A 26,596-nucleotide genomic window follows, 5' to 3' on the forward strand; every position below is an offset into this window, starting at 1 on the left:
AAATAACTGCGGAGCTTTGCACTGTAGACCTAATACGTCCTTTGTGAAGGGTCTTCTTTAAAATGCTTTGGCCTCCAATATCCTCCTTGAAACGGTAACGAATTGTTTTTTTCCTTGATGACCAATATCATACAAAACAGACATGGGGTGGTTGACTCACAAATATGCATAACATCAATCTAATCGTTGGGATCAAGGTTACTGATCTCAGCACTTTGCTGCATGGCTATGAAACGTGGATAACTTAAAGCTATAAAGAAGCTCAACAAATTTCATTGTTACAGGCTGCGGGACTTTATGGATATATCTGCAGAGCAAAATCACAACTGTAAGAGTACTCTTAAAGGAGGTGCTTTGTGCTTAGTTTCTTAGTGCTCTTCAAATATGTGGCCTCATTGATTCAGGGTATGTTCGCAGGCTGGAATAAAAAAAAACTGCACATTCTGGAAATTATTAACAAACACAGAATGCTAAAGAAACTCAGCAGGTCTGAGGAGACAGAAACAAAATTAATATTTCGAATCTAGTACAACTCTTTTGCAGAACCTTAAAAGTGGTATTGTATTTGGAACTGAAAAATGTGTTGCTGGAAAAGCGCAGCAGGTCAGGCAGCATCTAAGAAGCCGGAGAATCGACGTTTCGGGCATAAGCCCTTCTTCAGGAATTGTATTTGGAATGTCAACTTTTGTCTTTCTCCTCAGATGCTGCCAGACCTATTGAGTGTCTCTTGCATTCTTTTTGTTCCGCAGGATGGAAAGGGGGATGTAAGCATTCTGTACGATGAAATAATTGGATCTAATGGAACATGCAAAGCTCTGCTTCGGGAGTGCCTACAACAATGACATGAAGGCCCCTAGACATCGATCGCTGCACCTAGGAAACATGGCGGCACGGTTGGGCAGCACGGTGGCACAGTGGTTAGTACTGCTGCCTCACAGCGCCTGAGACCCGGTTTCAGTTCCCGCCTCAGGCGACTGACTGTGTGGAGTTTGCACGTGGGTTTCCTCCGGGTGCTCCGGTTTCCTCCCACAGTCCAAAGATGTGCAGGTCAGGTGAATTGGCTATGCTAAATTGCCAGTAGTGTTAGGTAAAGGGTAAATGTAGGGGTATGGGTGGGTTGCGCTTCGGCGGGTCGGTGTGGACTTGTTGACCTGAAGGGCCTGTTTCCACACTGTAATGTAATGTAACGTAATCTAATCTAATCTAATGACCTGCTGGTTGAGGAAAATGGGAACATCTGTGGCCTCGGCCACGATCTGTGGCCACGATGGCCAGATAGGCGTCTTCAAACATCAGCAAAGCAACACTGTATGGAAACACCCATCTGCACCATTACACATTGCTGTGCAGTTCATCATCCTCTTATCGATGGAAGGGTGCCCGGTAATGTTACACAACACTGCCTTTCCGGACTAATCAACAACGACATGTGTTCATCGTCATTTTTAACACAAGACAAATCTAATTCGAAACAAACAACAGACACCAATTAGAGGAGCTTTTCGCAACAACCTGAACACACCGCAGTATATGCCCAGAGACAGGAGGAACAAGGGAGGCAGATATACGCATGCCTCTCACCTCTTCCGGGTTTGGGATGGTGGGCGGAGTCAGGTGGACGCGATGGCGTCACAATCAGCGTCTCGTTTTTGCGTGTGGGGGCGGGGAGGCCCATTGTGCTGTGGCAACAATCGGTGCTGTGACAACCAATGGCGGAGGTCAGGAGGCGGTGGCTGCTCAGCGCCTGAAGCCACTCAGTGTGGAGTCGCAGCGGGGTCCGAGGCCGAGTCGCTCGCCGTTACCACAGCGACAGCGAAAGGGCGGACAGTCGGCCCGCATGCGGGGGACTTGGGTGAATCAGTGGAGTCGTCGGCGCGGTTAGCCGCTACTCGTTTACAGTAACATTCTGTGTGGCAGCGGTTCGAGGTAGGAGCGTGCCGGCGCTGCTGCTGAGAAGGGGCCGCTTTGTGATGAGACTTGGGCTGGCGTTTTCACACACCCTGGGGACTGGCTGGCTGGCTGGCTGGCTGGGAGGCTGTTCTCATGTAGGCCCTCTGCCTGGGACCCACACTCCCCACTCCACCACCCAGACCGGCTTTGACCTCAGTGTGAGTAACAGGCTTGGGTTGATCGGATTATCATCCTCAGGTGACAGGCCGGGTTGTGTCGCTTAAAAAAAACAAACAAACAGCATTTTTAAAATGTATTTGAGTTATTCGAGCTGATGATGCTTCATAATAAAACTCCCTTTGGAAGGTATTGGGGTATGATTGCAACTCTGTCAGAAATCAGATTGGGAGCACTGCAGAGCTCTTTTGGAAATGTCACTTATTACGTTTTATCCATTGCAGGGCAGTTCATAAAACATATAATTTTTCTATTTAAGGAGCAGCTGTGCGTGGATTAATGTATGGGACTTATACGTCAAGTTTACCCGATACTTTTTTTTTTGAGTAACAGTGCAGATTAAAAATCAATTTTCAGATGACAAATGTAATAACTCGTTTTGATTTTTACATTTTTGCTGGAGGCTGAACATCTGGCATGAGCACTTTTACCCGATTATCCAAAGGACATGGGCTACTTTTAGATCTTTGCATGGTTATTGAAGAAGATGGATAATGCTACCTTTGATTTTAATACTGTAACCTGTTAGCATGTGAGATGACGTGACACGCCCTGGTCCTGTAATTTATCATGTTTGCAACTGGTCCCTCTCACTGTTAGATCTGCCTGTGCACTGCTTTGATCAATAGTCAGTATTTTGCTGAAAAACAATGCCTTTCCCTCACAATTTATGTAAATCTTTCTCTTAAAAGCTTTTTTTTCCAGAAACAAAATAATGTTTTGAACATCTGTCTGGCTGCTGTTTAATGGTAGTAATTTTGCTGACAATCCACTTCTAATTACACTATAACAACACATCTACTGCAATGCTAAAGGTTCAAAAAAATTTATCAGTGAAGTCTTTGATAAGAATGACCATAATGAGCATGATGTGTTTAATTTTTACAAGTATATATCATTCATGATGTTCACATGACAGAGCATGTTCGTATGTTTCTGCACATTCATTGTATTTCCTGTCATGAATATTTCAGGAAGGGATCTGAATTGACTATCCTTGATTTTCTTAGTATTTGATTGCGGCCAAATGTGCTATTTATCAAACATTTTGGTTGTAGTGCCTTTGGAATGATCACAGGGTAATTTTAAAGTATATGTGCAGTGTATAATTTTGAAATTTATAAGTGACAAATTGTGTTTTCGTGGAACACTATTGCCCTGAAAATTGAAGGATGCTGTTAAGTGTAGTAAAAAAATGCAAATTGGTTTAATGTAAAATTCTGGCATCAAAGTTGCCAACTTCGTTTCATATGTTTTCTAGAAACTTTTTATCTTTGTTCTAGAGCATAGAGATGAAATTTATTACTGGGGTCTCCATTCAGTGTGTAGAGGGATACAAGGAGTTTTAGACAACAGGTGCAGGAGTAGGCCATTCTGCCCTTCGAGACTGCACCACCATTCAATATGATCATGATCATAAAATCATATTGATTCTGCTGAAGTAACTTTAATAAAACAGAACAATTTGCTATTCATCTTAATGCTGTTTTCTTTTTAGCACATTATGGCTAAATTTTTATGGCACCATTTTTGCCGCCTTAATCCATTTGTTCGTTTCAAATTAATTCAACATTAATTGAAGCACTTTGTACACAGATGCAATATAAGAGTAAGACTTTCTGTGTGCTGTGATTGTAGTCTGTTTCTTCTTATTGAAGATACTGTCTGTGACTATTTTCCAGGAAATCTTCAGCTTGGTATGATTCAATTACTAATAAAAAAAACTCATCCCAGTTTCTCAGATAATATATGGTATTACATTTATAACTGAGTGTAATCTTATTTAGTGAATAATAAAACCATTTGGTGTTGGTGAACTGAAAGTTCTTGTCAAGAATCATGTTTTGTTGTAATTTTAGTGTAGCAGATTTTGTCTCCTGTCTGCAGTGATAGTGTTCCTACCTCTGAACGAGAAGGCCTGGATTCAAGTCTGTTACTGAGGTGTATTGTAACATAGCTGAGCAGGTGGATTTAAAAATATCTACTGTAGCAGATTAAAATTATTTTCCAAAATGGTATATCGGTGTTTCTGATTTTCTATGCAAGTTGTTCTTTCAGAAAGGTATACTGTCATAACATTGTGTTTCTAATACTAGAGGTTTGTGTAATTTTCATTTAACTATTAAAACAACAGTTTTTGGTTAGAAAGCAATTTTTGAAAATTTCATGAGTTTTGAGAGGATTTGTAGCTCAGGTTGAGGTTTTTAGATTAGATTAGATTAGATTAGATTACTTACAGTTTGGTCCAACAAGTCCACACCGACCCTCCAAAGAGCAACCCACCCAGAGCCATTCCCCTACATCTACCACTACGGGCAATTTAGCATGGCCAATTCACCTAACCTGCACATTTTTGGACTGTGGGAGGAAACCGGAGCACCCGGAGGAAACCCACGCAGACACGGTGCTGGATGTAGGTTTGCTTGCTGAGCTGGAGGGTTCATTTTCAGACATTTCATCACCATACTAGGTAACACCATCATTGAGCCTCCAGTGAAGCACTGGTTTATGACCTGCTTTCTGTTGATGTGTTTAGGTTTCTTTGGGTTGGTGGTGTCATTTCCTATTCTTTTTCACAGAAGCTGGTAGATGGGGCCCTAGTTGATGTTTTTGTTGATAGAGGTCCGGTTGAAATGCCATGCTTCTGGGAATTCTTGTGCGTGTCTCTGTTTGGCTTGTCCCAGGATGGATGTGTTGTCCCAGTCAAAGTCGTGTCCTTCCTCATCTGTATGTAAGGAAGATCATGTAAATAAGATCCCATTGTACTTGTAAGTTAGAACATTAATTACACAAGCTTTTAACATTGTAACTTTCTAGTAAATCATTTGCAGTTTTTCTTTGCTGCTATACAGTATTGGTAATTTTACCTGCGCATAATGTTTGCTATGTCTTCAGTGTGAATGCAAATTTATTATTTGTTTATATTTTGTCTTATCCTGAATAACTCTAAATTAACATCAGTGATAAACACTTTCCCACTTTTCATGAATTTTATTAAAGAACCAGTTAGCTTGAGATATTGTTGGCAACAAAGCAAGTGAATTGTTCGTCATGAAACATGAAAGTAGGAGGAGTACAGACTGTATCCACAAGGAGGGAGTAGTATTTTGGACTACAGGGCTGTCAGTGCAAGTAATCCTTAATTCAGCTGATTCATTTGCAAAGAAAGACTTCACAACTTATTTCTCATTCATAAAATGAAGTATAGAATAAGTTTGGGTGCAGTCTCAGGAAATTCTTAAAATGCAGTTGATCTACTCTTCTAAATAGAGGCAAAAATATGGATTCAGTTAGATACCATGTTTAGAATGTGGTGAGCTGAGGAATTTTCTAGATGAATGAGCAATAATTGCCTGCCTTGCCTGTACTTGCTTGCCCTTATCTATTCTGGATGCACTATTTCTTTCATGGAACGCTTCTGTACGAGATTATCAATGATCAAAGTTCCTGTATGTATTAGATTAGAAAATAGCAACCCTTAAAAACAGTTGTGATAAAGACATGTTGTTTAATGAAACAGAATTTTCTTTTTAGCAATTTAGTTTGGAAAATTGCTGATACTCTATTATGTCATCTTTGGTAGTTTGTCATATTTAATAATAAAGTGGGCATTTAATTAGAATCAAATGTACTAGCTTTGAAATGCATATGAGAATAGTCAGTTGTTAGATGTAGTTAGTAGGTGAAAACAGTTTCGCCTGCTCCTCCTTCCCCTTCAGTGACTAGGCAACCTTTTGCCCCTTTGGTTTCTGCAGGGAGATAAATTGGTGAGATCTAAAGATTATATTAATTTTTAAGATATTTTTAGACATCAGTAATTTGTACCAACAGTTTAATCTTCGGCCTGTGTGATACTGAGATTTAATGAGATAATTAATACATCTCCCAGCACTAATAAATGGAACTCTTCAATGTTCTCTCAACACAATAAATTTGGCTACAATTAATTGATTAAGTTTTTAAAAATGCATGACAATGGCTAACAATAAGGAGGACAGATATAGTCTTTTATTTTACACTTGGGTTATTGTATTCTTTTAAAGATTTACCTTGAATGTAACATTTCATTTGAATTCCAAATAAGTACAGCAAATTCACTAGGTTCACAATTCAGTTTAACTACTTCTTAATTTCATAAAAATAACCTTTTTATTTTCCCACCAACTCTTAAAGCATCTTATTTCTTTGATTTAAATGGGAGAACTCTTTAGTACACAAGGTTTAAGAGCATAAAGCTATTAGTTATTTGTGATGTCAATGTGGATTTAATGTTATTCAATCTTTGTTCAGCAGGCAATGATACATGGTATATTTGTTAGAATGTAGGATCTCTGATAATTTGTTGGAATGATTACAATGGCCATTTGCCCACCAATATGTGCAAGCTGCATGCAAGAGCAAATCAGCTACTCCTGCTCCCTTGTCCATTACATGAAGTGCTGACATTTCTTTCTCATCAAAAGCTTATCTAGTTTATTTTGACAAGCTTGATTTAAATCTCCCTCACCACACTCTGTTGATGCATTCCAGATCCTACCATTTGCTGTACTTACAAAGGTTTCCTGAAGTCACCTTTGTTCTTTAGCAATTATATTAGATCAATTGCAGAAACAGAAATTGTTGAAAAAGCTCAGCAGCCCTGGCAGCATCTATGAAGAGAAATCGGGTTTAACGTTTTGGGTTGAGTCGAGTGACCCTTCCTCAGAACTGGGTCACTGGACTGAAATTCTGATTTCTCTGCACAGATGCTGCCAAACCCCCTGAGCTTTTCCAGCAATATTTATTGTTGTTTTTGATTTACAGCATCTGTAGTTCTTTAGGTTTTTATTTTTATATTAAGTCAGTTTTGGTTCTTTTTAATCACTCATGGGATGTGAATGTTGCTGGCTAGGTCAGCATTTATTGGCCCTCCCTACTTGCACTTGAGAAAGTGGTGATGAGCTGCCTCTTGAACAATTGCAATCCAATTGCTGTAGGTAGACTCACGATACCATTGGACAATCAGAACTGGAAAGTCTGTAATAGTCACCATTCTGATATGGAAATTTAAAAGAGAAATTTACATGTTGGGGTATTCCCATATATCTGCTGCCCTTGTCCTTTGAGATGACAGTAGTTGTGGGTTTGGAAGGTGTTGCCTTGGTGAATTGCTTCAGTGCATCTTGTAGATAATATATACTTTTACCTCTGTGTTGAAAGTAGATGTGATTCCAATCAAGTGACTTGCTTTGTGTCAAGCCTTTTGAGCGTTGTTGGAGCTGCTGTCAAACAGGCATGTGGGGAATGTACTCATGATTTGGACTTTTTTGTGACTGGTGAACAGGCTTTGGGAGTCAGAAGGTGAGTTACTTGCTGCAGGATTCCTAGCCTCTGGCATGCTTTTGAAGCCACTGAATTTACATGGCTAGTCCAGTTCAGTTTCTGAACAATAGATACTGGATATTGATTAGTGGGCGATTCAGTATTTATAATGCCATGAATATCATAGAGTGATGACTAGATTATGTCTTGATAAAGATGTTCATTGTCTGGCAGTTATGTGGAATGGATGTTACTTGTCACTTGTAAGCCCAAGCCTGGATATTATCCAATTATTGTTTCATTTGGTTATGGGCTGCCTCAGTATCTGAATATCGTAAATGATGCTGAACATTGTGTAATCATTTGTGACCATCGCCACTTCTGACTTTGTGATGGAGGGAAGATCATTGAGAAAGTACCTGAAGATGGTTGGGCCTGGCTATTACTGAGATAAAAACAAGGACTGCAGATGCTGGAAACCAGAGTCTAGATTAGAGTGTGTATTCCTGATGAAGGGCTTTTGCCCGAAACGTCGATTTTACTGCTCCTCGAATGCTGCCTGAACTGCTGTGCTTTTCCAGCACCACTCTAACCCTGGCTATTACTCAGATGTACTCCTGCAGTGATGTCAGGGAACTGAGAACCTTTATGACATTTTCATCATTAGGGTCAGTTTCTCTCTTCATCCTGTGCAGATCCCTCATGATCTTGGGCATCTTTATTAAATATATTGTCAACTATTTCTAAGGAGATCAGCTTCAGCTTCTCCATTTTGTTCTGTGCCTTCTCAAAAGCCTTTATCTTTTCTAAAATGTGATGTCTCACAACTTATGTTTCTTTCATTGATATTATCTTAGAACTTCAACCCAGTCACCTCTTATTCTCATATATTGGGTGCCATGTACATTTTTCTGGGGGTCATTTCTCATGATTTCATAGTTAATTTTACCAATGCAATAGATTATGCTGCTTATTGTTTCCAGATGTTTATCCCGTAAAGGGATGTGCATGACATTGCTGATGTCTTCACAATTCCAAAGAGTCGAAAATAACATTTTCAATACTTGAAAGTTGGATTTTAAAATAAAAGCATATTTTGGCCAGTTCTGTGAAGTCATTTTAAGACATCAAAATATCTTTCTGGATTAGTGACCTAATTGATGAGAGATCATATTATTGCAGTTACCCTCTGTTGTGTTAATGCTAGGTGTTTACATGGTTGAGTTTATGGCAGGTGGAATAAACAGATCAAAGTCATTAGTTTTGATCTGACTTCAGAGCAGAAGAATAAAGTTCTTCAGTTTAGAAGAAGCAAGACTACAGAATTTCTGTCTCAGGTATGTTGCAGGTTAATTATCATCAGTAAATTAATCCATTTTCAAGAAGTCAACCATGACTCATTTGGTAGCACTCTTGTCCCTGAGTCAAAAGGTTGTCAGTTAAGGTCCTCCTATTCCAGTTATTGAGTATAAAATCTAGGCTGGCACTCTGATACAGTGCTGGGGAGGAGTGATGCATCAAAGATGTCTTCTCTTTTTTGGATGAGATATTAAACTGAGGCCTTGAGTGCCACATCAGTGGATGTAAAAAAAAATCCAGTTCCGTTTCTTTGAAGTACAACAGGAGAGTTTCTCATGGAGTCTGAAACACTGTTCCTCTGCTCATGTCACGAAAATAGATTATCTGATCGTTGTCAATTTGCAGTTTGTGGCAGTTTGTTCTGTACAAATTGGCAAATATATTCCTTGCATTACTACATTGACTTAATTTATAAAGTACCTTCATTGGTTGTAAATTACTTGGGAATGTCTAGTGGCCATGAAAGCACTGAATAAATGAAAAGGCTTTTAATTTGAAACTCTTCACCAGAATTGTCCTAACCTTTCTCATGTCAGATCTCTTGCATGCATTCATCTGCCATTTTTCATATTTTTGGCACTCATAGGTTTTTATTTTTATCAGTGTAAGAATTTTAGTTACTATGTACTGTTGACTGAAGTCTCAAAAAATGTGGTCATTAAGTTAATCGTAGAATTCCCTATTTAACGGCACTGTGAATGTAGGGCCTGGCAGAAGAGGTTGGAAATGGTCGTAATCACTGGGGTCTGTGCCACTGGGATGTCCACGCTCATTTAACGAGTAACTTGTAATCAGGATTGTTGGTCCAAAGCAGCCAATCTGGCCAAGTGGCCAGTGCTCTTGTTTTGAATAACAACTGGAAATAGGGAACTGGAAACAGCAAAAGCACTCAGGCACATGATTTCTCCTTTGGACCCTGAGTGGATGTACATATATTGCATGAACTGCAATTATTGAATAACTTGCTCAATATCATCTTTGTGAGTCTGAGGAAGAATCATATCAAACTTGGAATGTTCACTGCATTTCCTTCCACAGGAATTTCTCCAGAATCCTGTTTGTTACATCTTTTTGAGGGCAGCTAGAGATTGGTAAGAAATGCTGACCTCATCAGCGATACTCCTGTTAAACAACAAATAAGTAAAACTCTGAGTCTGTGTGTTGCTTATTGCAAAAATATTAGTATTTTGCATGGATGCAATATTTATTTTCACTAAATGCCCTGAAGCCACCAGTATGGTGTATCACAGAAATAGTATTGAATGTATGATTTCCTTCATCCCAAAATTCGTGATCTGAGTTGAATTGCTTTGTTTAAATAGGGAGAGTAAAGAAGAATGGACTATTTTCTCGACTGCTTTTTGTATATTTGGCTCTTGGAAAACACAATATTGAGTGAGATTTGGGGATGAGGAATAATCCCTTCTCCTGACTGCAGAGAAACAGCGGGCGGCACAGTGGTGGCTCAGTGGTTAGCACTGCTGCCTCGCAGCGCCAGGGATCCAGGTTCAATTCCAGCCTCGGGCGACTGTCTGCGTGGAGTTTGCGCATTCTCCCCATGTTTCCGTAGGTTTCCTCCGGGTGCTCCGGTTTCCTCCCACACTCTAAAGATGTGCGGGTCAGGTGAATTGGCCATGCTTAATTGCCCATAGTGATAGGTGCATGAGTAGGGGAATGGGTCTGGGTGGGTTACTTGTTGGGCCAAAGGCCCTGTTTCCACACTGTAGGGAATCTAAATAATTTAAAAAAGGGCTTGAAAGTTACTCCAACCAAAACCAAACCTTGAAAGCTTTCACACATGTACTGCCAATACCCAACTATGCCTCACTTCTATCTAGGGGCGTAGTCAAGTTGGGGTTGATCAAGTTGAGGTGGGGCAGGCTGAGTTGGGTGGTTAGGAGAGATAATTTGAGAATCCGTTGTGCAGTCATCCAGGTATTAAAATATCTTGCACACAATTTTTCTTGATGATTTATCTGTTGCTCAGAGTCTGAGATATTCTGTGACTGCTACATTCATTTGCACAGAGCTGGAAGATTACAGCATTGTCTGTCAAAGATTAAGTTTCCTGGTATTTCACAGATGTTCATTTGTCAGGACATTGCAGCATATTGATTTGCCTCTTTTTGTCTTGCATCTGCTCTCCGATGTGTTTATCCCATTGAATATAAAAGTGAATCTGTATAAAACTTTCATAAAACCACAGTTGTGAAAATGTGTCCAGTTTTGCATTGCACACTATCAGAAAGTTAGAGCTAGTATAGGTTTACTAGGCTGTTATAAGGAAATACAAATATGACAGGTGGGAAACATGGGGTGTTTGCATTCCAGCAGAGGACATAATGGGGTGATACATGTTTAAAATTGTCAGACTGGAATAGAATAATAGCAGTAGACTTTTCCCGCTAATTTGAAAGATCTAAAACAAAAATGCATGCTATAAATACTTCTGTAAAAATTGTCACGTGTAAAAGATAATGCCACCTCAACTTGATCAACCCCAACTTGACTACGCCCCTAGGTAGAAGTGAGGCATAGTTGGGTATTGGCAGTACATATGTGAAAGTTTTCAAGGTTTGGTTTTGGTTGGAGTAACTTTCAAGCCCTTTTTTAAATTATTTAGATTCCCTACTGCATATACTGCATATCTAAGAGTTTTCCAAAGGTCATTACAAGAGTTTATTGACTTTGAGGCATACATAGAAATATTTAGATTTTCCTTTGACCAATTCTCGTGATAATAATCCTGCCAGTCGTTGGATCACATAGTACACTTTAATCTTATCATTCTTTGTTATGCAACTATAATGCTGTGAGGAAAAGATAGGATTTTGACCCAGCAACAGTGAAGGAACAGCAATGTCGTTCTATGTTGGGATAATGTATGGTTTAAAGTAAACTTGGAGGAATGGTGTTCCCATGAATCTGCTGCTTCTGTGTGGTAGAGGTCTTGAGTTTGTTGTTGAAGGAGCCTGAGTGAGTTGAGAATACACGCTGCTGTCAAACCAAGGTATTACCTGGGTCTCTGGGTTAATAGTCTAACAATAATCGTACTCGGCCATCGCCTAACCACAGTCTAAGACCCATTTATGATTCCAATAGCCTCCTGATAACATGTTTTGTGTAGGTTTGTTTTAGGGTGAAAAACAATTTTTATTTTTCATTTTAGTTTAGTTTTGTCAATTTTCTTCATAGCTTTTTATATTTAGGTATGCTGAAGCAGGAGCAAGTTGATCGGTCTTTGAGTGTGTTCTGCCATTCTAGATCATGTCTGATCGTCTACTTCAAAGCCATTTTTCTGTGCTCTCTATATCCCTTGATGTCATGAGTATTCAGACATCCTTTGATCTCTATCTTGAACTTACTCACTGACTGAACTTCCATAGCTCTCTGAGGAAATGAGCTCCAAAGATTCACTATCATTTAACTGAAGAAATACCTCATTTCCATCCTAAATTGCTTACCTGTTATTCTAAGACTGTCTTTCCTAGAAAGCCAGGGAAAATATTCTTTGTGTGCCGCTCTGTCCAGCTTTTTAAAAAGTTTGTATGCTTCACTAAGAATGCTCTGATTTTTTTTTAAATGCCAGAGAATGTCAACTTCTTCTCCGTTCTCTGGACAGTTTTCCATCCCAGGGAATGAACTGTATAATTAAAGCAAGATATCTTTATTGCAATGTTCAAACATATGTGATGAACGCAAGCAAACTATTTTGAGTTCTGAATTGCCTGTATCTGCATGTGAGGTTATGAACAAAGGCACCAAATCCCTTTGGGCATAAAGAGAGGGAGGTTGGAAAGTGTATAAGAAATACCGTGCACCGTCATTCATCCTGCCAAAGTGGATAACCTCCCATTTATCCATATTATATTCCATTTGCTGTTCACATGCCCACTCATCCAGCCTGCCCAAACTCCCAGGAAGCCTCTTTAAATCATCCGCAAAAAAACTCGTGTTCCCAGGTTAGTTTTGTGTAGGAGCAGTAGTGGGCTTGACCGCTGCATGGTCTACTATTCCAAAATTATTTGCTTTGCATCGTCTGCAATCTTGGAAATATTACATTTAATAACCAAATTCTTGTTATTGATATAGATTGTGAACAGTTGGTACCCCAAGCACTGATCCTTGTGGTACACTGATAGTCACAGCTTGCCAACCTGAAAATTATCCACTTATTCCTATATTTGTTTTTGTTCTTTCATGGCAAGCTCGACCAACATGTATTGCCTGTCCTTAGTTCCAAGCCAGAATGGTGTACGGCTAGCTGGGAAATTGCAGGTCATGGTATTCCTATGCCTTTGCTGCCTAAGTGGTAAAAATTGTGGCTTAGAAGATTCTGTCATAGGAGTCTGCATGAATTGATGTGTTACATCTTGTGGTTGGTACACATTGCTGCCACTGTATGTTGGTGACTGAGGTTTGAACATTGTATGTTTTTGACCTGAATGATGTCTAGCTTCTTAACTGTCATTGGAGCTGCAAACATTGACGCAAGACATCCTTCTTGTGACTCTATTGATGGTGAACACCCTTTGGGGAGATCGAAGATGAGTGTTTATCTGTGACCTGCTTTTGTCACAATATGCATAGGGCTGGCTTAATTCAGTTTTTGGTCAATGATCTTAATGGCACCTGATTCAAGCATAATAGAGTCATAGAGTTATACAGCTCAGGAACAGATCCTTTGGTCCAACACGTCTGAACCAACTGGATGTCCAAAACCGATCTAGTCCCATTTGCTGGCATTTGTCCTACTTCTCTCTCAACCCTCTGTTTTCATTCATCTATTCAGATGACTTCTTAATGTTGTTTTTATGCCAGCCTTCACCTCTTCCTCTGGCATCTCATTCCATACATGTGCCACCCTTTGCGTGAAAAAGTTGCCCCTCAGGTCCCTTTAAATCTTTCCCTTCCCACTCTAGTTTTAGACTCCATACTCCATTACTACCATTTTTAGTTTACCACCCCTCCTGGGTTTGTATCATTGGCAAGTTTTAAAACTATTGTACTATATATTCCAATATCCAAGTCATTTAAGCAGTGGTCCTAGGTGAGCACCACTTTTACCGTATTAAGAAGCAACCATTCACTGTGATTCATGGTTTTAATATCCTTAATCCAATCTTGTTATTCAAGTTGATGCTAATCTTTGCTTTCCCTGATGGTTTTATGTAGAACTTTGTCAAACATTTTCTTAAAATCTATGCAGTCAATATTCATTGCATTACTTTCTTGAACTTCTGTTTCCTCATTTTAAAAATTCAATTTGATTAATCAAAAACGATTTGCCTTTTTCAAATTTGTTTGCTGTCCTTAAGGAATCAAACTCCATACTCAAAGTGCTTGTTGATTTGCATTATTATTTTTAAAACTTTGCATTCTACTGATCAACCTCTAGTTTATTAGAAATATCATTACACCCTTTTTTGGAATAAAGGTGGAACTTTTGCCATTATTGAAATCTCTGGTACCACTCTACATGTACTTTGTATTCATGGTATTATGACATGGGTAAACCCTCTGCTTAATTTAAACCAGCACACAGAAAAGATTTATCCTGAGCAGCAATCTCTGAAAATTAGAGAGACCAAGAACTATTTAAGTAAAAACAAATTAACAACTTTATTTCTTAAAGTGTAACAGAATAATTAACTACCAACTATTGACAATTCCTTCTAACCAATATTTTACTTTCCTCTTCTAATAATACTAGTCCGATGAAACCCCGAGAAGATTCACCAAAAAATTCAATTTTCAAAACCAGCCAACTGTCAAATCTTCTGTAGATTTGCTCTCCAGGTTGGAGTTGGTTTTTTTTCTCTCTGTGCAAACTCCTTCTCTAGACAGTTCTGACTAGCAGCCTACATCTGTTGGTCTTTTGACAGTTCTCTCCTAACTGTTCAATTTTTCTTGATCTTATATCGCCAGAGCTTTGGATTTTGTCATTGGCTTTTAATATTGTCAATATACTACATTGATTGGAGTTTGGTTTTCTTTGGGGTATCATTTAAGTTGATTTGGCCTAATTAAATTTGTTTTTATCTGGTGACCAACTATCCTAGCTGCTGGACCACTTTACCTTAGTCAGAACATTGGTGCGGTCAGGTAGTTCTGCTAGCTTTTAACTCTCTTTAAAGGTACAGGACATCCACATCTTCATAACAGTGGGAGGTGGATGTCCCTGTCCAGGCCAGAATTTATTGCCCTGAAAGCAATGGTGAGATATTTTCTAGAACTGCTAGCGTCTGTACAGTGTTAGTGCACCCTCAATGCCTTAAAGGAGGAAAGTCCAGGATTTTGACCCAGGAAAGAAATAGATTTCTACATCCTGAACTTTGTTCTTCTAGATGGTAGAGATCATGGGTTTGGAAAGTGATCTCGGTAGCCTTGATAAGTTGTTGCAGTGCATCTTATTGGTGGTGTACATTGCTGCCATTGAGTGTTGATAGTGGAGAGAGAGGGAATATTGAACATTTTAGATGGGGTGTCATTCAAGCAGACTGCTTTCTCCTGGACGGTGTCCACCTTTTTTATGTAGTGTTGGAGCAACACACATGCAGGAAATATTCCATCACACTCCTGACTTGTGCATTATAGCTGGTGGAGAAAGTGAGGTCTGCAGATGCTGGAGATCAGAGCTGAAAATGTGTTGTTGGAAAAGCACAGCAGGTCAGGCAGCATCCAGGGAACAGGAGAATCGATGTTTCGGGCATAAGCCCTTCTTCACAAAGATTCCTGAAGAAGGGCTTATGCCTGAAACGTCGATTCTCCCATTATAGCTGGTGAGCAGGCTTTGAGGAGGCAGGTGGTGAATTATTTGCTGCAGAATTTCCAGCCTGTGACCTGCTCTTATAGCCAAAGTATTTATGTAGATAGACCAGTTCAGTTTCTGGGTCAAGGGTAATCCTCAGAATGCTGATTATAGTGGAGTGTTGAGTGATGATAATGCCATTGAATGTGAACGGCGTGATTGTTAGATTCCATCTTGTTAGAGTTGATTATTGCTTGGCACGTGTATAAGACAACGTTACTACCCATCTATAAGACTGAGAATGGGAAATCGTGCCTCACAAATTTGTTAGGGTTCTTCGATGAAGTAACCAGGAAGGCTGACGAGGGCAGGGCGGTAGATGTAATCTATATAGATATCAGTAAGGCCTTTGATAGGGTTCCAAATGCCAGGTTGCTCTAGAAGGTTAAATTACATGGAATCCAGGGTGAGCTCGCAAGTTGGATACACAGTTGGCTTGGTAGTAGGAAGCAGAGGGTAATAGTGGAAGGATACCTGTTGGACTGGAGGCCTGTGGCAAGCAGAGTGCCTCACTGATTGGTGCTGGGCCCATTACTGTGTGGTATCAGTGATTTGCATAGAATGTACAATGATGATTAGCAAGTTTGTTGACACTAAAATGGGTGGTATCGTGGACAGTGAGGAAACAGAAATTTCAACAGGACCTTGGTCAGCTGGGGAAATGGGCCGAGAAATGGCAAATGGAGTTTAGGACATAGAACAATGCCATGCAGAAAAGGCCCTCTTGTTGTGCCAACTTGTGAACAATTCTCAGCTTGTCCCCCTACACTATTCCAAAATCATCCATTGTTTAAATCTCCATAATGTGGCCGAGTTGACTACATTAGCAGGTAGAGCATTCCACGCCCTTACCACTCTCTGAGTAAAGAACCTGCCTCTGACATCTGTCTTAAATCTATCACCCCTCAATTTGTAGTTATGCCCTCTGATACAAGCTGACGTCATCATCCTAGGAAAAAGTCTTTCACTATTTACCCTATCTAATCCTCTGATCATCTTGTATGTTTCTATCAAATCCCCTCTTAGCCGCCTTCTTGCCAATGAGAGTTGCAAGTCTCTCAGCCTTTTCTCCTAAGACCTTCCCTCCAGCCCAGGCAACATCCTGGTAAATCTCCTCTGCACCTTTTCCAATGCTTCCACATCCTTCCCAAAATATGGTAACCAGAACTGTACACAATGTTCCAAGTGTGGCCGCACCAGCGTTTTGTATAGTTGCAGCATGATAATGCACCTCCAGAACTCAATCCCTCTACGAATGAAACCTAACACACCATATGCCTTAACAGCACTATCCACCTGGGTGGCAACTTTCAGGGATCTATGTACACGGATTCCAAGATCCCTCTGCACATTCACACTCCCAAATATCTTTCCATCGACCCAGTACTCTGCCTTCCTCTTATTCTTCTTAAAGTGCATCATCTCACATTTAGCTGCATTGAACTCCATTTGTCACCTCTCAGCCCAATTCTGCAGTTTATCCAAGTCCCCCTGCAACTTGTAACATTCTTCCACACTGCCCACTACTCCCACCGACTTTAGTGTCATCTGCAAATTTACTAGTCCATCCATCTATGCCTGCATCTAAGTCATTTATAAAAACGACAAACAGCAGTGGTCCCAAAACAGATCCTTGTGGCACACCACTAGTAACCGGACTCCATGCTGAATATTTTCCATCAACCACCACTCGCTGCCTTCTTTCAGAAAGCCAGTTTCTAATCCAAACTGCTAAATCACCCTCAATTCCATGCCAGCAGCTTACTATGTGGAACCTTATCAAAGGCTTTACTGAAGTCCATATATACCACGTCAACTGCCCTACCCTCATCTACATGCTTGGTCACCTTCTCAAAACACTCTGAGGTTTGTGAGACCCGACCTGCCCTGCCCTTGATGAAACCGTGTTGACTATCTGAAATCAAATTGTTGCTTGCTCGATGATTATAAATCTTATCTCTTACAATCCTTTCCTACAACAGAAGTAAGGCTCACCGGTCTATAATTACCTGGATCATCTCTACTCCCTTCTTGAACAAGGGCACAACATTTCCAATCCTCCAGTCCTCTGCTCCTAAATCTGTAGACAATGACGACTGAAATATCAAAGCCAAGGGCTCTGTTAACTCCTCCCTAGCTTCCCAGAGAACCCTCTGATACATCCCATCCGGCCCAGGGGACTTGTCTACTTTCACTCCTTCTAGAATTGATAACATCTGTTCGTAACTAACCTCGATCCTTTCTAGTCTAATATCTTGTACCTCATTCTTCTCCTCTACAATATTCTCCTTTTCCTGAGTGAAAACTGATGAGAAATGTTCGTTTAGCACCTTTCCGATCTCCACAGGGTCCACACTCAACTTCCCACATCTGTCTTTGATCGGCCCTATTCCTACCCTAATCATCCTTTTATTCCTCACATACCTATAGAAAGCTTTAGGATTCTCCTTTATTCTATTTGCTAAAGACTGCTCATGTCCTCTCTTTGCTCTTCTTAACTCTCTCTTTAAATGCTTTCTAGCTGATCTGTAACTCTCCATCGCCTCATCTGAACCATCTTGCCTCATCAAATGGGACGGCATGGTGGCTCAGTGGTTAGCACTGCTGCCTCACAGCACCAGGGTCCCTGGTTCACTTCCAGCCTCGGGAGTCTGTGTGGAGTTTGCACATTCTCCCTGTGTCTGTGTGGGTTTCCTCCAAGTGCTCCAGTTTCCTCCCACAGTCCAAAGATGTGCAGGTTAGGTGAATTGGCCATGCTAAATTGCCCCAGAGTATTAGGTCAGAGGGAAATGGATCTGGGCAGGTTACTCTTCGGAGGGTCGGTGTGGACTGATTGGGCTGAAGAGCCTGTTTCCACACTGTAGGGAATCTAATCTAAAACACATAAGCCTCCTTCTTCTTCTTAACAAGAGATGCAATTTCTGCAGTAAACCACAGTTCCCTTACCTTATCACTTCCTGCCTGACAGGGACATACCTATCAAAGACACAGATTATCTGTTCCTTAAACCAGCTCCACATTTCCATTGTCTGCATCCCCTGCATTTTGCTACCCCATTCAATGCATCCTAATTCTTGCCTAATTGCATTATAATTGCCCTTGCCCCATCGATAACTCTTGGCCTGTGGCATGTACCTATCCCTTTCCATTGCCAAAGTAAACGTGACTGAATTATGGTCACTCTCTCCAAAGTGTTCACCTACAGCTAAATCAAACACCTGGCCTGTTTCATTACCAAGCACCAGATCGAATAGTAGCCTCCCCTCTTGTCAGCCCTTCGACATACAATGTCAGGAAACCCTCCTGCACACATTGGACAAAAACTGATCCATCTGACATACTAGAGTTATAGCATTTCCAGTCAATGTTGGGGAAGTTAAAGTCCCCCATAATGACCACGCTGTTCCTTTCACTCCTACCCAGAATAATTTTGCTAATCCTCTCTTCCACCTCCCTGGAATTCTGTGGAGGCCTATAAAAAAAAAACTCCAAGCAGTGTGACCTCTCCTCTCCTCTTTCTAACCTCAGCCCACACTACCTCAGTATATGAAACCTTATCAAAAGTTCTTTCAGCCACCATTATACTATCCTTGATTAACAAGGCCATGCCTCCCCCTCTTTTACTGCCTTTCCTGTTCTTAATGAAAGATCTAAACCCTGGAACCTTCAACATCCATTCCTCACCCTGCTCTTTCCATGTCTCCGAAATGGCCACAACATTGAGTTTAATATAGGTAAGTGAGGTCTTGCATTTTGGAAAGTCAAATCAATGTAGGAGTTTCATGCTGAATCATAGGGCCTTAAGGCGTGTAGTGGGATCTTGAAGTTCAGGTTCACAGTTCTCTAAAAGTACAGTCACAGACAGGGTAGTGAACGTATTTTTTGGCACACTGGCCTTTATTAGTCAGGGCACTGAGTGTAGAAGTTGGGATGTTATGTTGCAGTTGTACAGGATATTGGTGAGGTCGTACTTGGAGTATTATGTTCAGTTTTGGTCACCTTGTTATAGGAAGGATGTTATTAAACTGGAAAGAGTGCAGAAGAAATTTACCAGGATGTTGCCACAGCTTGACAGTCTGAGTTATAGGGAGAGGTTGGTCAAGTTACGACTTTTTGCTTTAAAGATAGGAAATTGAAGGTTTTTGGGGGGCGGGGGGGGGGTTGTGGATGGAGAGAGGTGGCGGGGGGGGGGGGGGGGGGGTGTGGATAGGAGAGAGGTCTTATAGAAGTGTATACAATCATGAGAGGCATGTATTGGATGAATGCATTTGGACCAGTCTTTTTCCCCTGGTTGGGGAATCGAGGACTAGAGGACATCAGTTTAAGGTTAGAGGGGAAAGAGTAAAAGGGAACCTTATGGGCAACTTTTTTTACACAGAGGTGGTACGCCCATGGAATGGGCTGCTAGCGGAAATGGCTGAGGAAGGTACATTGACAACATTTAAAAGACATTTGAACAAATACATGGATAGAAAAAGTTTAGATGGATATGTTCCGGGAAATGTGGTTAGTGTGGATGGACATTTTGATCAGCATGGACCAATTTGGGCCAGAGGGCCTGTCTCCGTGCTGTAGGACTCCGACACCAGCATTGAAATCCTGGACTTGTGATGACTGATCTCCATCTACCACAACCATCATCTTTTATGCTGGGTATGAATTCAACCAGCAAAGAGTTTTCCTCTTGAGTCATAAACGTCAAAATAAGAGTAGGCAGTTCAGCCCTTTGAGCTTGCTCTGCTATTCCATCTGATCATGGCTGATCATCCAATTCGGTACCCTGTTCCCATTCTCTCCCCAAAGCATTATTTTAATCTTGACTGCTTTCTGTGGCAGAGAATTTCACAGGCTCACTACCCTATGGATGAAGAAATTTCTCCTCATCTCAACCCTAAATGGCCTTCTCCATATATTTAGACTGTGACCCCTGGTTTAGGACTCGCTGGTCATTGAAAGCATCCTTCCTGCATTTACCCAGTCTAGTTTTGTTGAACTTCTAAGAGGCCCCTTACTCTCCTAAACCTCAGTGAACGTAGTCCTAACAGATTCAAACTTTCTCTTCATAAGTCTGCCATTACAAGAATCAGGTTCACCGCATTCCCTCCAAGCCAGGCCATTCTTTTTCAAATAAGGAAACCAAAACTGCAGACAATACTCTTGGTGGCCTCACCAAGCCCTGTATAACTGCAGCAAGATGTCTCTGCTCCTGCACTTTATTCCTGCAATGAAGCCAACCTATCATTTGCTGTCTTCACCAGCTGCTGCACCTATATGCTTACTACCAGTGACTGGTGTATGAGGCCACCTAGGTCTCACTGCACCAGATAATGGTAATATATAATATAGATAATAATATCCAAATTATACTTCATTCTGCCATGTATTTGCCCTTTCCCTCAACTTGACCTTTACAAACTCCTCTATAAACCTTCCTCCAGCTGTAAGAATATCTATTTACCATCATTCTCTGTTATTTGTCACTAAACCAATATTATATCCAGGTTGCTACTTTGCCTTTTACATAACGACCTATAATTTTCCTCAAGTCTGTTGTGTGGCACTGCCACAGAAAATGTTCAAGAATATTTTTAAGAAGCAGGTAGATATATTTCTTAGGACTAAAGGGATCAGAGAGTATAGGGCAAAAGTGGGAACAGAGTACAGAGTTAGATGATCAGCCATGCTGTTATTAAATGGTGGGACAGGCATGAAGGGCTGCATAGTCTACTCCTATTCACATTTTCTATGTTTCTATGTATCAAATGCCTTCAGGAAATCCATGATCAGGGAGTCCCCAATTTACAAACATGCAACTTGCAAACACAATCCCACACAGAGGTCTAATTTTAAAGTATCAATATATAAACATTTCCTGTACTTTAAATGACTATATTGGCCAGCATTGGGTGTTGACTTGAATGCAAGTTGACTTGTGCACGGATTCAAAGGAACCTGTTCGCAACCTGGGGGCTGTCTTTCTACTACAGAGCCTTTATGTTACCTCTTTTCAGAAAAATCTCCGATAATTTCCCCTTAGAAATCCATGCTGACTCTTCCTAATCAACCCAGCTTTTTCCTTGTGCCTGCTAATTCTAGTCAGAATAAGTGTTTCTAGAAGTTTCTCCACCACTGAAGTTAAACTGACTGTTTTAATTATAGACCATTCATTTAACATCTCAGCCATGCCCCTAACTCCATGTAAATCCCAATTTAGTTTTTAATCAGCACTACTCACCCATAAACACTTGTTTATTATTTTGTCTGTTACAATTTAAGCAAGTTGCAGACTAATCTGACCAGAATATTATGAATGAATTTGCCCAGGTGTCCCACAATACCAAAGCAGTCAAATCAATATGAACACTGGCTGGTACCAAAGCAAAATAATCCCACTTTATTAGGAATAAAATTACAATAATTTTATCATACTACCCGGAAGCCTATTTAGCCCTTTAAGGTTACAACATTTCCTGAGTCTCTTGTAATTTTATGCAATTGCTTTTTCTGTAGCTCGGTCCCTGGGTGTGTGTGAAGCTGCTTTCCTCCTCTCTCTTTCTGTATGGTCAGTTGGTCTTTGCCATCTGCCTTCTGAAGAGACCACCATAGCCTCAGATGATTCCAAGAATGGTTCCTAGAGAGGGATCTGCAGGTGAACTCTGTTTTCATATCTTTTAGATGGTTTTCTGGAACTTTCTATAGTTCTGGCCAATCATAGAGATGGACTTAATAGTTTGAAACATGAGTAAACATTTAGATGGCATACTACTGTTACTTTTTGTCTAGCAAGACCTGGTCCCTTTCTGTCTGGGCAAAACTTTAGGTGAATAAGTTGTTGGGAGTGTCTGTGCAGAATATCTGTTGTCTTTTACATTGCACTAATATCATTAGCACCTGGCTGATTTCTTTGCAGTGTGTGGATTTTGTGATTTCAGAGTTTACTTGGAATGCTTGAAACATTGGCCTTGCTATTGGGCCAAGTTCTAATGAACCATGGAAGGATTTGGGACTCCTTTTTATTAGCTGCTAGCCTTTTCTCCATTTCTTTGTTTCTCTTATAGAGTCATAGTGATGTACGGCACGAACACATACCTTCTGGTCCAATGCTGACTAGACATCCTAAATAAACCTAGTTCCATTTGCCAGCATATGACCCATATCTCTCTAAACTCTTCCTATTCGTATACCCATCAAGATGCCTTTTTATAATGTTGTAATTGTACCAGCCTCCATCATTTCCTCTGGTGACTCATTTCATCCTCGTACCACCCTCTGTGTGTAAAGACTGCCCCATAGGTCACTCTTAAATCTTTCCCCTCTCACCTTAAATCTATGCCCTCGAGTTTGGACTGCCATCCTGGGGAAAAGACCTCGGCTACTCACACAGTCACTCCTCAGCCTCCAAAGCTTCAACGAAAATAGCCCCAGCCTACTTAGCTTTTCCGTGTAGCTCAGACTCTCCAATCCTGGTCGCATCCTTGTAAATCCTGTAGAGAATGGGAATAAAAGGGTCCTTCTCAGGCTGGCAGCTCCTAGTAACTCCTATACTTATTGCACTGACCTTATTTGCTTTGTCATCTCCTCTCCTAAACTTTCAGTAATTCTGTTTGTTCTCAATTGTATTTCTTGTCTTAACACCTGTCATAAGCATACTTATTCTTCCTAATATCAATTTCTACCTTTTTTCATTCAGGGAACGCTGGATTTGTTTGTTTTGCCTCCCCATTTGAGGGAATATACTTTGATTTGAATTTTCACCCCATCTGTCACCTTTACCATTTCTGTTTCTGATGGTATTTTCTCAGCATAATTTTTCTTGATAAACATTGATGCATAATACTCATTCAGGATGAAGGGCTTATGCCCGAAATATCCATTTTCCTGCTGCCTAACCTGCTGTGTTTTTCCAGCACCACACTCTCGACTCAGTACTGTAGCCTTGCTTTGCAACTCTCAGCATATATCTTCCTCCTTCCTTCCTGGAAAAATAGTAAGAAAAGACAATAAACACTTCTATAGGCATATGAAAAGGATAAGCTCAGCAAATGTGATGTCGAGACTAGTGAATTGATCATTGGAAGCCAGGAAATGGCTAGTTTTCTCAAATGCTCATTTTCTTCCTCTTGTTTCTTTTTCATCTCTTTCTGGTTTTGAAAATTTTCCAAACCTTTTGCCTACTAGCAATCCTTATACCATTGTGCATCTTTTACTTTAAGACAATTCTTAATGTCCTGGGATACTTCATTCTTTTTGTGAGTCTTTCTTTTTTAATGGGATGTACTTTTGTTTAGAGTATCAAAAAACATTGTGAAAATAATAGAAAACTGAGGCATAAGGAGGGAGGAATTTAAAACAATCATAATTACTAAAGAGAAGCTACAATGAATGCTAATGGAACTACAGACTGACAAATCCCTTTTACACGATAGCCTGCATCCTAGGGTCTTAAAATATGTGGCTACAGGAACAGTGGATATATTGGTTGTATATCTTCTAAAATTCCCTAGACTCTGAAAAGGTTGCAGTGCTTGGAAAACCAGAAATGTGACACCTCTTTTCGAGACAGTGGGGAAACAGAAAGTAGGAAGCTATATAGATCAGTTGCACTGACCATCATTTGGCAAAACTGTAATACATTAGTAAGGAAAAAATAGCAGGACATTTATAAAATCATAACACAGTCAGAGTGAACATGTTTCATGGAAGAGAAATTATATTTAACAAATTCATCAAAGTTGTCTGAGGATGTAACAGAGTTGATGAAGGGGAACCAGTAGATGTAGTGTAGTGTGTTTGAATTTCCAAGCAGCATTCAAAAAGGTACCACACAAAACACGTGAGCAGGATACAAAGAGTCTGCAAAAGGTCATTGGTTTAAGTGGGACTGCAGTAGCGTAGTAGTAATATCACTATGAGTCACCCTGAACCTCAGGCTTATGTTCTGAGGACATCAGCTTGAATCCCACCATGACAGATGGTGACCAATACAGAAAGTAATTACAAAGTTTTGATGTTAGCCTTTGTTGCAGTGGGATGGAGTACAAAAGTAGAGTATCATACCGGTGCTACTGTGCCTGAAGTACTGCGAACTGTCTTAATCTACTTACTTGAGGAAATAGTCAGAGCAGGTTCACCAGGCTAAGATGAAGGGGATTGTGTTATGATGAAAGATTAAGCGAGGGTCTGTAAGCGAGTTGAAAAGAATGAGAGGTGATTTTATTTGAATATGCAAAATTCTAAAGGGTTTTGATCGGGCAGCTGAGACAATGTTGAGGAGGAACATCATTTTCATGGAGGAACTATGTGTGCACAATTTAAAAATAAGGGCTATCACATTTAAGACAAACAAGGAGGAATTTCCTCTCTGGTCACAGTTAGTGTTTGACAGGAGAGTCGACTTTTTGAGCATAAGCTCTCCATCAGGAATGGAGGGGTGGGGTGGCCTGAGGAGGTTGGGACATGAGGGAGGTGGGAAGGTGGCTGTGAATGCAATAAGTAGATGAAGATGGGGGTGAAGGTGATCGGTCGAAGAGGAGGCTGGAGCGGATAGGTGCAATGGAAGATGGACAGGTAGGACAGTTCAAGATGGGAGTGCCGAGTCGGAAGGTTGGAACTGGGATAAGGTGGGAGGGGAGGAATAGGGAAACTGGTGAAATCCACATTGATCCCGTGTAGTTGGAGGGTCCCAAGGCAAAATGAGGCATTCTTCCTCCAGGCGTTGGGTGCCTAGAGTTTGCCAGTGGAGGAAGTTCAGGACTTGCATGTATGTCCTTGGTGTAGTGGGAGAGGGAGTTGAAGTTTTCGCCACAGGGCAGTGGGGTTGTTTAGTGTGTGTGTGTCTCAGATGCAAGTTAGTGTCCTATCTCCCCAGTGCAGAGGAGACCACATTGAGAGCAACGGACACTGTAGGTGACATGTGTCGGAGTACAGGTAAATGTCTGTCACACATGGAAGGATCCTTTGGACCTTGCTCAGAGGTGCATGGGGAGGTGGGGCTGTAGATTTTGCACTTCCTGCAGTGGCCGGGAAAGATGCCAGGAATCGAAGGTGGGTTGGTGGGGTCTGTGGACCTAACAAGGGAGTTGCAGAGGGAATAATCTCTGGAATGCATATAGGGATGGGGAGTGAAATATATCCCTGGTGATGAGGTCTGTTTGTACATGGCAGAAATGGTGATGTATCCTGTGGTTGGTGAGGTGGAAGGTAAGGACCAGGGGCTTTCTGTCCTTGTTGCAATTGGAGGGATGGAATTCAGGGGCAAAGGTGTGGGAATTGGAGGAGATGCACTGGAGGGCATCAACTACTTGGGAGGAGAAATTGTAGTCTTTAAATAAGGAGGTCATCTGGGATGTTCTATGGTAGAATTGCTCCTCCTGTGGGCAGATGCAGTGGAGGCGGAGGAATTGGGAATAAAGGATCGTGTTTTGACAGGAGGCAGGCTGGGAGGAAGTGTAGACTAGGTAGCTGAGAGTGTTGGTGGGTTTGAAGTAGATGTCAGTGGTGAGTCGGTCGCCTGAATAGGAGATGGAGAGGCCCAAAAAGGGAAAGGAGGTGTCCAAGATGGTCCAGGTGAACTTGAGGGCAGGGTGGAAGGTGTTCATGAAGTTGATGAACTGTTCAACCTCCTTATGGGAGTATGAGATGGTGCCAATATAGTCATTGATGTAGTGGAGGAAAACGTGGAGAATGACAGTCAAAGCTGGGGCCCATGTGGGTGCCCAGGGATACCCCTGTGGTCTGGAGGAAGTGGGAGGATTCGAGGGAGAAATTGGGCTGGGGTCAGAGAGATAAATAGGAGAGAGGTGGAGCTGGAAGGGGGTGGTGGAGGGTAGCTGAGAATGCAATAGGCAAATTCTCAGCTACCACCCCCCAGCCCCACCCACTCTCATTTATCTCTCAGACCCCAGCCCACAAAGCTCAATCCTGCTGAAAGGCTTATGCCTGAAATGTTGATTCTCCTGCTCCTTGGATGCTGCCTGACCTGCTGTGTTTTTCGAGCAC

The 26,596-nt window shown here is 41.1% G+C and overlaps 1 protein-coding gene across 3 annotated transcripts in view; it reads left to right on the top strand.

Annotated features, from left to right (window-relative positions):
* The first annotated feature begins 1,661 nt into the window (after positions 1-1,661).
* The window catches only part of LOC122548398 (probable E3 ubiquitin-protein ligase HERC1), a 349,687-nt gene continuing 324,752 nt past the window's right edge, over positions 1,662-26,596 (top strand). For 2 of the 3 annotated variants that reach the window (XM_043686981.1, XM_043686991.1), the window contains exon 1: positions 1,663-1,926. The gene's annotated coding sequence lies outside the window, so the exon portion shown is untranslated. Of the gene's footprint in view, positions 1,927-26,596 lie in introns of all 3 variants that reach the window. The other variant, XM_043687001.1, reaches the window with a different exon arrangement.

Source organism: Chiloscyllium plagiosum, chromosome 1 (genome assembly GCF_004010195.1).
Source record: "Chiloscyllium plagiosum isolate BGI_BamShark_2017 chromosome 1, ASM401019v2, whole genome shotgun sequence".
In the NCBI taxonomy this organism is placed as follows: Eukaryota; Metazoa; Chordata; class Chondrichthyes; order Orectolobiformes; family Hemiscylliidae; genus Chiloscyllium; species Chiloscyllium plagiosum.